Below are 13,238 nucleotides of genomic sequence, written 5' to 3'. Positions count from 1 at the left end.
TTTCTGGCGAAAAGATGAGACGTGTTTCTGGTTTCATTTCTTTTTGCTGTTGCTTTGCTTGCTGCAGTTTAGTATCTGCAGCAACAACAGAAAACTTTGATCACACAAACAAGACTCACACAGAAAATCAAGGACTGAATCAGTCCAGCCATGTGCCAAAAGTTTCTCCTCTCTCCTTTTCCTAACATATTTTCCTTGACCACAGCAAGGTCACGGAGAGGTGGATAGGAGAACTGATGAGGAGTTATTAAAAGACAAGAGTGACACCATGCTGAAGCTACGATGTGCAGAAGATGGACAAAAAAACATCTTACTTCACCACAACATGATCTAACCTTGTTGTTTCATGCAGGTCATTTAAATGAGACGCATGTGTGAAAAATATCCGTTCAGTACAAAGATCGGAAATTTAAAGAAAAAGTTACACTTTGGGTCAAATTTACTAACATCTGCAGCAAAAAGTGTTTAATGTTAAAAAGCTGCTGGATTTACTGAAGAGGCACAGTGTCAGTTTTGTAACTGAAAGTTGTGAACAGGAATATTTTTGCAGCTAAATTTATGGCTTAGCCTGTGAGTTTGTAGTTACACTTATATGTGTCAAATAAATGTGAATAAGAAGTCTGTGGCACACAATTTATTGCTTTTCAAAAATGTCCTTTATGCACATTTTGACTGGGACGACTCGTGATCTGAAGGTAAATAATGTTTTGTGCTCTTCAGCTCATTGTGCCGGTCACCTGTTCACATGCATTTAGTGTTTATAGGGTGGAACAGTTTGTAGTAATGCCACGCTCCTCTTGATGAATCTGCACCTGAGTCCTAATCCTCAGACCCTTTGCACAGCAAATTCTACCCAAAGAGTTATTTGTGATATAAACAGCATGTTGATTTTTCTTCAGCCTCATTTTTCTTGTTTGGAAATCAGCAAAGGGCATTATTACTGCAAACTGATTATATCGAGCCTTAAACACACCTGACTTTATATAAATGTGCGTTCTTCATGCAAAGCAACAACTCAACAAGAAGCAGTTTTTATTCCAGCAGTGTGATGTTCAGAGTTCAACAGTGAGCTTAGAAACTGTTAAAACTCCAAATATGACAGCAGGTTTTGGCATGAATAGGAAAATACAGATAAAATGAACATTTGCATGATCTGTGCCACTTTATTTATTGTGTTAATGGTTTTCATGAATGGAGGCCCGCTGCAGTGAATTATGGAACAGCATCTTCTCATCTTCTGTTAAATTAGATTTAGATATTTTTATTTCAGAAATGATTCCTAACAAAAATGGAGAATATAAAAACACAATCAAAGCAGTAACGTCCATATTATGAAGTGTTTGCTGTATCAGACAATCATGTTTATTCACAACAATGAAAACAATATAGTGCAGATGAACATGGTGCTGTAATGAATCTGCTCTTAAACACAATAACAAAATACATTTTCCAAGAGAGATGATAATGATTCACATCAGAGTGAGGAACGAATACATTTACAACTGGTTTCTAACATTTATTATAGATCGAACTGATCACTGATAGAAACAGAAGAATATTCAAAATGATACTCTGAGAGATACATGAATGAGATATGGATAAACATCAAATCACATAAAACAAAAAAGCACATAATCATTATAACTGAAATAAAATATGAGCAGAAATAAACAAGAATTAAGTCGAAAGATAAAAAAAGGCAAAATATTTAAAATATATAATCATACAAGAGACTGAACCGTCCAGTCAGGTCACAGATTCATATCTACAATAATGTTTTTGTTTGTTTTTGTTTTGATTTCTTCACTTCTATGTATTATTATTATTATTATTATTATTATTATTATTATTATTATTATTATTATTATCATAAGCATATTAAGTGTGTGTCTGAGCTGAAAGCTGCTCTCCTCTCCTGGTTTTCTGTGTCACACAGACCACAACAACACAAAGCATCACCTGCAGACTGCTGAGCAGTATCCACCTGACTCTGTAGAAGGTCGAGTAAACCCCAAAGGGCTCTCTGTAGATCAGAACAAATGTTTCTGCTGACACACACTCAAACTCAAAATTATAACTTGCACACACATACTCTCCTGCATCTTCCAGTGAGACATTAGAGATTATCAGGCTGTCACGGGAACAAGTGATTCTATTGTCCCTGCATAACTCTTCATTGAACACAATTTTGTCTTCTGTTTGAATCAACTTAAAGAACCAAAAGAACAAAGCACTATATTTCGAATCATCAGAGCATCTCATAGTGACTTCATCTCCCTCTGAGAAAACCTTTACTGCAGGTGGACCAAATTTAGGGCACACCAAAAGCCCGTACACATGTTTTACTGTTTCACCTACACAGTAGTAGTAACCTGAATCATTTAACATTAGTGATGGAAGTACCAGCGAGAAGTTTCGACCAACTTGAACAGTTTTGTAGTAAATTACTCCCTTCATCCAAACTGGGGGCTGGTCATGAATGGGGTCCATGAAGGGACACTCCAGCACAGCTGTGTCTCCCTCTGAAGCATAACGTAGCTTTGTTGGTTTGGTCAAACGTACAGTGTAAGTGCTCACACACTGCTGTTGGTTCATCACCAGGCAGGTGTAAACAGTTAGTTGTCCATTGAAGACATGAAGAAGTGATGTGTTTGTCACCTCCAGGAAACTTTCTTGGACTTTATTCACCTTCAAAATTCTGTCTTCAAAAATACTCCACATGTCTTGTTGCCACTTTCTGTCATGTCTGATCCAACGCACCGTCAGATTCTCACCTGCTCCTTTACATTGTACGTCTACAGTGTCTTCATGACTTCTGATAAATTCTTCCCCCCTTACTGTCTTACACACAGTCAGGCTGATGTTTCTCTCATATGTCACGCTGCCCTGAGTCCAGCACACTTCTTGGTACAGTCCAGAGTCTGAGTGGGTCAGGCTGTTGAGAGTAAATGAAGGAGAACCATGAAATGTCTCAGGAAACGAGAGTCGTCCTGTCAGGTCTTCATGTACTGTGAAGTTTCTGTTCCAGGGGTCAGAGATGTTCCACAGGACCAGAGTATCTTCACCAACACGTCTGGAGGTGATGCAGGAGCTGTTTTGATCTGGGAGCTTGAACTGTAAAGAGTCTCCTTCTTCTTTTATGGTGATAAATTCTTCTGCATGAATGTTGCTGATGAGAGTGAACAGCAGGGAGAAGCAGAGCTGTGCGACTGCAGCCATCCTGCTCAGAGGTCTCGTGGTGAGTGTCGTACAAGCACTGACACTGCTCGCTTCATGAGCTTCCTGTTTGTGGTTGGAGGAGGAACGCCACTTCTTTATCACATCATCAAGGAACACTTTGAAGCATTTGGCTCGATATCGCGCCGTATATCTGCTTTCACTCTTCACAGGCCAAAGTGTGGACACGTTTTTTTATACTTCGTTGCATGGGTCCAGGGGTATCAAACATGTGGCCTGGAGCACAGAACCGGCCAGTCACAGTGTCCAATCTGAACCATTACAAGTGAGATAATGTCAGCTTTACCACACAGCCATGAATATTATGAAAATGTAAAAGTCCTTTCTAAACTATTAATAGTTTTTTTCACAAAAAAGACAGAAAGATGGCGGGGCGCTAGGTCGCAGCAGCCACACCGTGTCCTGTCTTGTCTACAATATCCCATAACTTGAACCTGGTATTTAATACCTACTGCACAATCCACTTCGTATTGTCTCTGTCCTGTCTTCGTGTACAGTAGTCCCTCGCTATAATGCGGTTTACCTTTCGCTGATTCTTTTGTGTGCAATTTTGCATGTTTTTTTTTTTTTTTTTGGGGGGGGGTTAACAACGCATTGTGTTCTGTATCCTGATTGGCTGTAGACCATTGTCAAATCAATCTGGTGCCGTGTCTCCTGTACAGTACAAAATGTGTTCAGCTTGTCAACTTTACATAAATCTTTGATCACTAGCAGTGTGACTCTGAAGTGCTGTACAGTATGTTTGTAAGTCTTCTCCCCAACAAACACAAAAATATCGACGAAACGTTTTGCACCGTCAAAAGGCAGCGGCGGGTGTTTTTGGTTTCATTCTATAATACTGGACTCATTTTTGCTATGGAGGACCGCGAGAGCCACGCGCATCGAAATAAAGAATTCTGTGCTTAAATAATGAATTGTAGAATAAATTCTGCATTTGTAAATTTATTTTTGAATTCCAATTTAAGAAACTCATTTCAAAATCCATTTCCCTTTCCTGTTCGCTCTGGGATTAGCTGCTGGATTAGCTCTTCGATTAACAACTTCCTCGCGGCTATTCAAATTAGCCACACTGTGGGATGTAAGGAGCTCTCTGATTGGTTGGACAGACACAGGCTTTCTGCCTGGATTTTTCTAGCTCATAGCTTCGCCCTGCTAAGCAGCCTGTGTGCTTGTACAAAGGCCGTTCGGCCTCGGGATTTACACTCGGCTCGACACGGATATGTGAAGAATGAAGGGACCCTGCAGCGAAACGGAGAGCCCAACCTCTGACTGAGTGCCTGTTTTCACAGTCTGACCACCTGTGAAGGTAACGTGCTAACATGGCTAACGCTAGCATCACCGCACATAGCCCCATTATTTCAAGGTCATCTTAGTTTATGAAGGTTTTACGTCGCAGCTGTACGAGCTAGCTACGTGTTTTGTAAGCTGCTGTGCTCTTCACAAATAAAGCTGGAAGCAGCTCAGACTAGTAGAACCAGCACTGAGGCCTGTTACATTTATACAGTGTTAGAGCAACGGCTGCAGCCTACAGCCTTTAAACTAGCGATTAAAATGCTGACAGTAAACTCGTCAGTCCAGATGTTACCACATTACTTTGTGATACTTAGAGTTAAAACAACTGAGACAGGCTGATTAAAATAACAGCTTTCAGTTCTCCCATTCCTTATATCAAGACTGGAGATCACACTACTGATTTCAGTTCATTTAATATGTGAGTGCACAGATTCATTCTCAGCTGGACATAAATGATGATCAAAGGCTGTATATATGACGAATTCATCAAATCCCAGCCTCTAACACAGTGCGCTGAATCTTAGCTTTGAATGTCCAGTATATTCTAATCAGTGCAATTTAAGCATTCATGGAACCTAAAGTATCTATGTCATAGGTGGATGCACAGGTGGTAAGTTTAACACAGAAGGGAAACCCTTCTGACAGGAACAGCAGTGGAGCAGCCAAGGGAAGTAGTAAATATAAACACAAGTTGCTAAAACTATAATTTATTTTTAAAGAAAGCGCTAAAATACTCTGGCCAGGCAGGAGCATGAAGTTAAAAACATTAAAAGTAATTAAAACTATACAGCCAAAATGCAATGGCCTCAGCCATGAAGGTCAAGTCCCATAAAAGTCCAAACGGTGCAGAAACCAACAGGATCGTCGCCGCCCTGTCTGCCTCTTCATTCTGGTGCCAACTAAGAAAGGAGAGAGGGCCAGCAGCAGTCACCATTCTTAGATTCCACTGGAATGTGTGTGTGTGTGTGTGTGTGTGTGTGAGTGTGTGTGTGTGTGTGTGTGTGTGTGTGTGTGTGTGTGTGTGTGTGTGTGTCTGTGTGTGTGTGTATGTGTGTGTGTATGTGTGTGTGTGTGTGTATATATATACACACACACACACATGAATGAATCATTGAGCTTCAGCAGCATTTCTATTCATCTTATGAATTCCAGTCTAATGTCAATTCACTGTTTGAGTTTGGTCTTAAACTCCAGAGAATACCACCTGGTTCAACAATCTTTTTATCTTATTATTTGCTAAACGGTTTTCTTCTGAGAGATGCTCCTGAGGCTGAAATTGAGCCCAGAGAAACAACAAGTTTGTCTGTGAAGGTTCTCAGTCATCCAGGTCATCGTAGTCAAAGGAGCTTGCAAAGAAAAGCGTCTGGACTTCTTTAAGTTACTTGAAGACGTTTCACCTTCATCCGAGAAGCTTCTTCAGTTCTAAGGTCAAATGGTGGAGAGTCCCAGATATAAACCTAGTGGGAGTTTCCCCCCACAGAGGGACAAAAGGACCCCCTGATGATCCTCTAATCGCCTGAGCCAAGGTGTGAAACTGGGTGTGGGTCCCAATCAGCCAGAGTTTCGGGTGAGCTCATTGTGAAACCTGGCCCCACCTTATCATACGAATTCATGAGGTCAGATGGCCCAGGATGTGAGTGGGCGTTAAGGCGTCTGGGGAGGGAACTCAAAACTGGATTATAGATGGCTGACAGTTGGTGTCGTAAACCACCGCCTCTGTTCAAAGATGGTCGCTCACAGTGGACATAGATGCTTCTTTCACTCCTCTTTCAAACCATCTGTCCTCTCTGTCCAAAATGTGAACATTGGCATCCTCAAAAGAGTGACCTTTGACCTTAAGATGCAGATGGACTGCTGAGTCCTGTCCTGTGGAGGTGGCTCTTCTATGTTGTGCCATGTGCTTGTGAAGTGGCTGTTTGGTCATTGGAGAGACCAAACAGCCACTTCACAAGCGCATATATATAAGATATATATATATGTATGTATGTATAACTGTTGTACAAAACACTTTCCCACACGCAACATGTGTGTGAGAGAGAGAGTATCAGATTATAAAGTCAAAGAAAAAACAACTTTAACATGAAAACAGATTGCTGAGCTTCCACACTTCTCAAATCAGTAGTAAATGGCCTGTATTTGTGTAGCGCTTTACTCGTCCCTAAGGACCACAAAGCGCTTTACACATCCAGTCACACACACATTCACACACTGGTGATGGCTGCCGGGCACTGGTGCCACTGGACCCTCTGACCACCACCAGTAGGCAACGGGTGAAGTGTCTTGTCCAAGGACACAACCATCAAGCCTGTCGGAGCCGAGGCTCGAACCGGCAACTTTGCGGTTACAAGGCGAACTCCCAACTCTTGAGCCACAATCGCCCCTTGAGATATATACTCAATCAGTATATATCTGCCTCATGTAAATGTCTAACAGCAGCAGTTTTAACAGTCATGATTGTGTTTTTGAATGCATGTCTAAGGTGAAGTTTATACACTGGAGTAAGTATCTTGTTTGCACTTTATAGATATGATATTAATGTCATAGACGGCTGTAATGCAGGCAAGAAAGAACAGAAAATACAGACTCGCAGAGACGGGAAGCTTAAAAATACAGCTTTATTTGCTGAAAGGGGAATAATGCAAAACTTTACTGGGACATATAAAAACTAAACATACGAAGAGGCACACAGGGGAATGCGACACTATACTTACTTATACTTACATTTGTAGCCCGATTACGTCACAGCGATGCAACGAAGGGTGTCCCAATTCGAAGTGTACTCCCATGCACAGTTCATTTCCCCAAATTTGAAGGCTGTGTCCGGCGTAAGACTTTGTGACCCAACCTATTCCACAATACATAGCGCGGCGTTGGGTGTGGATATTTTTGTCAGAAAAAAACGGCGAGCGGCTGAAGAGTTATCCTTTAAACGCATTTTTAGAACAGGGAGCCGAATAAAGGGCTCCCTCTGTTCACTCCACGCATCCACCCGGTATTGCAGCACCTCCGGGAACGGTGCCTCCTTTGCTGACTTTGTGCAAAAGCAAGAAAGCCAAACAAAGTAAGGTCTGCCAAGCCAAGAGCCAGAAAGCAGCCTGAAGCCGCGAACGTGCTCCTCTCCAGTCACCCCTCTCCTGTCAAAGTCGAACTCTGGAGCAGAGCAGGCGGGGCCTGAGATCTGCCCCTTCACGCAAGCAAACAGGGCCTACCGTGACGCCGGAAGCCGGGACGAGGAGTCACTGCGGCTTCCTGCGAGGCCAAAGAAACACACACTCTGGCTTCTCTTCAAAACGTACAAGTCTTTCGCCTTTTACTAAAGACTTCCGTGGAGAGTGAGGCTAAGGAGTTGCACCTATTTTTGGCAGGGTCTGGCTGGGCCCTCTCCTCGTTGTTCAAAAGAAGAAATAGAAGAAAGCGCGCAGTTCCAGGGAGCTCCGCAGGCCTCTGAGCTACTGTGGGTGGGCGGAGATTTGAAGCGGAGCCCTCCCTGTGAGCCAAGTGAAAGAGCGCACCGTCACAAGCGAGAAGTGTCCCGAGAAGGCGGCTCAGCCAGGAACCTGCAGGAGGCCATCGCTTCTCGGCCTTTTGGCTAAGATCAAGTGTAGTATCTGTTCTTATCAGTTTAATATCTGATACGCCCCCGATTCGGGGGCAACGTATTAAACGCATTTTTAGAACAGGGAGCCGAATAAGGGGCTCGCTCAGTTCGCTCCACGCATCGACCCGGTATTGCAGCGCCTCCGGGAACGGTGCCCCCTTTGCTGACTTTGTGCAAAAGTAAGAAAGCCAAACAAAGTGAGGTCTGCCAAGCCAAGAGCCAGAAAGTAGCCTGAAGCCGCGAACATGCTCCTCTCCAGTCACCCCTCTCCTGTCAAAGTCGAACTCTGGAGCAGAGCAGGCGGGGCCTGAGATCTGCCCCTTCAGCCAAGCAAACAGGGCCTACCGTGACGCCGGAGGCCGGGACGAGGAGTCACTGCGGCTTCCTGCGAGGCCAAAGAAACACACACTCTGGTTTCTCTTCATAACTACAAGTCTTTCGCCTTTTACTAAAGACTTCCGTGGAGAGTGAGGCTAAGGAGTTGCATCTATTTTTGGCAGGGTCTGCCGTCTGGCTGGGCCCTCTCCTCGTTGTTCAAAAGAAGAAATAGAAGAAAGCGCGCAGTTCCAGGGAGCTCCGCAGGCCTCTGAGCTACTGTGGGTGGGCGGAGATTTGAAGCGGAGCCTTCCTTGTGAGCCAAGTGAAAGAGCGCACCATCACAAGCGAGAAGTGTCCCGAGAAGGCGGCTCAGCCAGGAACCTGCAGGAGGCCATCGCTTCTCGGCCTTTTGGCTAAGATCAAGTGTAGTATATGTTCTTATCAGTTTAAGGGGGCCTCAGACAGCAGAACAAGACATTGGTGAAAACAGCCAAAAGCAATATCGTTAATGTGCCCTCATTAATGGGCAGCTGTTTTGGGTCTTTTAATACACCCCTTTGAATTCAATTCAATTCAATTTTATTTATATAGCGCCAAATCACAACAAAAGTCGCCTCAAGGCGCTTCATAGATACAGAGAAAAACCCAACAATCATATGACCCCCTATGAGCAAGCACTTTGGCGACAGTGGGAAGGAAAAACTCCCTTTTAACAGGAAGAAACCTCCGGCAGAACCAGGCTCAGGGAGGGGCGGCCATCTGCTGCGACCGGTTGGGGTGAGAGAAGGAAGACAGGATAAAAGACATGCTGTGGAAGAGAGACAGAGGTTAATAACAGATATGATTCAACACAGAGAGGTCTGTTAATACATAGTGAGTGAGAAAGGTGACTGGAAAGGAAAAACTCAATGCATCATGGGAATCCCCCGGCAGCCTACATCTATTGCAGCATAACTAAGGGAGGATTCAGGGTCACCTGGTCCAGCCCTAACTATATGCTTTAGCAAAAATGAAAGTTTTAAGCCTAATCTTAAAAGTAGAGATAGTGTCTGTCTCCCGAATCCAAACTGGAAGCTGGTTCCACAGAAGAGGGGCCTGAAAACTGAAGGCTCTCCCTCCCATTCTACTTTTAAATACTCTAGGAACAACAAGTAGGCCTGCAGAGCGGGAGCGAAGTGCTCTAATAGGGTGATATGGTACTACAAGGTCATTAAGATAAGATGGGGCCTGATTATTTAAGACCTTGTATGTGAGGAGCAGGATTTTGAATTCAATTCTGGATTTAACAGGAAGCCAATGAAGGGAAGCCAAAACAGGAGAAATATGCTCTCTCTTTCTAGTCCCTGTCAGTACTCTTGCTGCAGCATTTTGGATTAGCTGAAGGCTTTTCAGTGAGTTTTTTGGACATCCTGATAATACTGAATTGCAGTAGTCCAGCCTGGAAGTAATAAATGCATGAACTAGTTTTTCAGCGTCACTCTGAGACAGGATATTTCTAATTTTAGAGATGTTGCGCAAATGGAAGAACGCAGTCTTACATATTTGTTTAATATGTGCGTTGAAGGACATATCCTGGTCAAAAATGACTCCAAGGTTCCTCACAGTGTTACTGGAGGCCAAGGTAATGCCATCCAGAGTAAGAATCTGGTTAGATACCATATTTCTAAGCTTTTCAGCGCCGAGTACAATGACCTCAGTTTTATCTGAGTTAAGAAACAAAAAGTTAGTGGCCATCCAAGACTTTATGTCTTTAAGACATTCCTGCAGTTTAACTAATTGGTGTGTGTTATCTGGCTTCATGGACAGGTAGAGCTGGGTGTCATCTGCATAGCAGTGAAAATGTATGCTATGTCTTCTAATGATGCTGCCTAAGGGACCAGCCTTTGCTGGATCAAAAGCAGTTCAATGACATGAAAATGAAAGGCTTACAGCACCAGGTATTCCCAGGCAGTCTCACATCCAAGTACTAACCAAGCCCAGCCCTGTTTTGCTTCCGAGATCAGACGAGGTAAGGCGTGCTGAGGGTGGTATGGCCGTAAGCTGCTGCCCACAGCACAATGTGTCAATTTATGGAATCAAGTGATGAGGTGGCCAGTACTTGAAGTCACGAACACAATCCTATAACCCTACCTGCATGCTTGCCTAATACCCTAACCCAAAGACTCAGTTTAGCATTTATCCAGCAGCACAGGCCCTGGATTTTTGAAGATGGCCTCAGGAACCAGCACAGGGCCTGGTGTGTTGTAGGTGGCCTCAGCCTGCAGAACAAGACATTGGTGAAAACAGCCAAAAGCAATGTTGTTAATGTGCCCTCATTAATGGCAGCTGCTTTGGTCTTTTAATACACCCCTTCTTCATTACATAGAGGCAGGTGGTGGAACAAATCGAGCCAACTTCTTGGCCATCCCAAAGAAAACTGCTAGAAACATTTGGTTTCATTAGTCGTTTACATCCTCTAATTGTACTCAAATACTCAGAAGGGAATGTCTGGCCAGTTGACAGTGCAAATGTTCTTCTGAAGATTGCTGCTATTTCTTCTCTAAGTTGTGCTTCAGACCAGTCAGATGTAAAGGAGATCTTCCCAATAAGGCCATCTTGTGCTAGTTTTGCTCTTGAATCTCCTCTCGGTATGAGAAACATTGATGCTGAAGACAAGGGCAAGCACACAACATCTTTTGTATAGTGTTTGCAGGTCTTGTTTTTTCTCACAAAATGTGAGCGCATAGTATGAGCTTGAGGAACTGATGGGAGAGGAACCTGAAATGAATTCAAACACAGACACAGATAGACACCTATGCATTACAATACATCCGTAGTGTTTCTGTTATCTGTTCATTAAAAAACAAAAACAACAACAAAAAACAAACAAACTGTAGACTCAGACCATCTTACTATTGTCTACCCATTACACAGAAAACTGAACCTTTTGTATCTTGTAGATTAGCATTCGGTGATTATTGGTCAAATTGGTGATTCAGTCCCCAGGTGCTCTAATCTACAGCTCCCAATGGGTTTATCTGAGTATGACTGTGTGTGAATGTTGGACAGAAAAAGTGCTTGTATTAATCTGTGCCTGTGAATGGGTAAATGAGATCTGTTGTATAAAGTGCTTTGAGCACTCAATTAGAGTAGAAAAGGCCTGCAGTTAGGGCAGTGTGTATTTGGACCCTAACAAGTTTTATTTTGTTGCCTGTTTACTGAAACATTTTCCAATCATAATTATATCATGAACCTGATGTGCAGACTCAGCTTTAATTTAGGGTATCCATATTGAAATGATGATGTCATCACCAATTAAGCAGATAAAAGGCCTGGAATTGATTTGAGACGTAGTGTTTGCATTTTGAAAATTTTACTGCGAACAGACAACATGCGGTCAAAGAGAACATAACAGAAAGAAAATTAAGAAATTCATATAGCCACTACTTACCATCAAAACAATGAAAAATATTGACATAAAATTTATTTTGCAACACCACAGAACAAATGATAGCGTATAATATGAAATGATAGATGTTTTCATATTGTCATATCGAACAGCCCTAATACAGAGGGTTCACTGCAAGGTGCAAGCCACTCATAAGCCTCAAGAATAGAAAGGCTAGAATGGGCTTAACAAAAAAACAAAACAAAAAAAACATCTAGTAAAAGCCAGCAAAATTCTGGAAAAACATTCTTTGGACAGATAAAACCAAGATCGACCACTACCAGAATGATGGCAAGAAAAAAAGTATAGAGAAGGTATGGAACGACTCATGATCCCAAGCATACCACATCATCTGTAAAACATGGCAGAGGCAGTGTGATGGTTTGGGCATGCATGGCTGCCAGTGGCACTGGTAGTGTTTACTGAATATGTGACACAGGACTGAAGCAGCCGAATGCGTTCAGAGACATACTTGTCTGTCTGCTTAAGTCCAGCTAAAAGTAGTCACATTGATTGGGCAGCATTTAATAATAAAGATGGACGATGACCCAAAACATACAGTCCAAGCACCCCATGACTTTATTAAAGTAAAGAAATAGAATATTCTTGAATGGCCAAGTCAGTCACTGGATTTTAACACAATAGAGCATAGATTTCACTTGTTGAAGACTAAATTTAGGAAAGAAAGGCCCACAAACAAACAGCAAATGAAAGCCAATGCAGTAAAGGCCTGGCAGAGCCTTAGTAAGGAGGAATGCCAGCATCTGGTGGTGTCCATCACTTCAAGACTTCAGGCTGTCATTGCCAACAAAGGGTTTTGAATAATAGAAATAGAAATGATCGTTTTATTTTCAGTTATTTAATTTGTCTAATTACTTTAGAGCCGCTGAAATGATATGATTGTGTTTACAAATTACTTTTTTTCCCCTCACATTTTTATGCAATCATTTCGTCCAACCCATTGAATTAAAACTTAAAGTCTGCACTTCAACTGCATTGGAGTCGTTTCACTTTTAATTCATTCTGGTAATGTACAGAAGCAACATTAGAAAATGTGTCTGTATCCAAATATTTATGAACCTGACTGTATATCAAAACCAGTCAGCTAAATGATATGTGTAAGAAAGCCTACCGAGCGGTATGGTATCCCAGTGGAGACAGCAGGTCTACTTGGTCCAGGTGCATTGCTGGATTCCTAAGGAAACATTTACATCAAGAACGACTGTTACCTACCAAATAAATAAATACAGTTGTATGATGTTCGATCTCTGTCTGCTGCCTACCAAATGAAATAATTGAGGACTGGCTAAGTAATTTAGCTTTGCTAGTTTTGCTAACACTGCTATCAACCCGTCCAAAATGCTA

General features: G+C 42.5%; 3 non-coding genes and 2 pseudogenes across 3 annotated transcripts; 4 read left to right on the top strand and 1 right to left on the bottom strand.

Annotated features, from left to right (window-relative positions):
- Nucleotides 1-7,799: 7,799 nt before the first annotated feature.
- Nucleotides 7,800-7,911, top strand: LOC148099748 (U5 spliceosomal RNA). Its single transcript, XR_015720227.1, has one exon. It is a non-coding gene; the product is annotated as a U5 spliceosomal RNA (small nuclear RNA).
- Nucleotides 7,912-8,099: 188 nt separating this feature from the next.
- On the top strand, nt 8,100-8,290 carry LOC148099747 (U2 spliceosomal RNA). Its single transcript, XR_015720053.1, has one exon. It is a non-coding gene; the product is annotated as a U2 spliceosomal RNA (small nuclear RNA).
- A 243-nt stretch (nt 8,291-8,533) lies between these two features.
- LOC148099746 (U5 spliceosomal RNA) lies at nt 8,534-8,645 on the top strand. Its single transcript, XR_015720535.1, has one exon. It is a non-coding gene; the product is annotated as a U5 spliceosomal RNA (small nuclear RNA).
- Nucleotides 8,646-8,839: 194 nt separating this feature from the next.
- Nucleotides 8,840-9,019, top strand: LOC148099745 (U2 spliceosomal RNA; annotated as a pseudogene).
- A 1,349-nt stretch (nt 9,020-10,368) lies between these two features.
- On the bottom strand, nt 10,369-10,487 carry LOC148099744 (5S ribosomal RNA; annotated as a pseudogene).
- Nucleotides 10,488-13,238: the final 2,751 nt, after the last annotated feature.

The sequence above is a fragment of the Neolamprologus brichardi genome, chromosome 14 (assembly GCF_056152115.1).
Source record: "Neolamprologus brichardi isolate AB-2024 chromosome 14, ASM5615211v1, whole genome shotgun sequence".
Taxonomy (NCBI): Eukaryota; Metazoa; Chordata; class Actinopteri; order Cichliformes; family Cichlidae; genus Neolamprologus; species Neolamprologus brichardi.
Note: the sequence above shows the minus strand (reverse complement) of the source record. Positions and strands in the feature narration are given on the sequence as shown.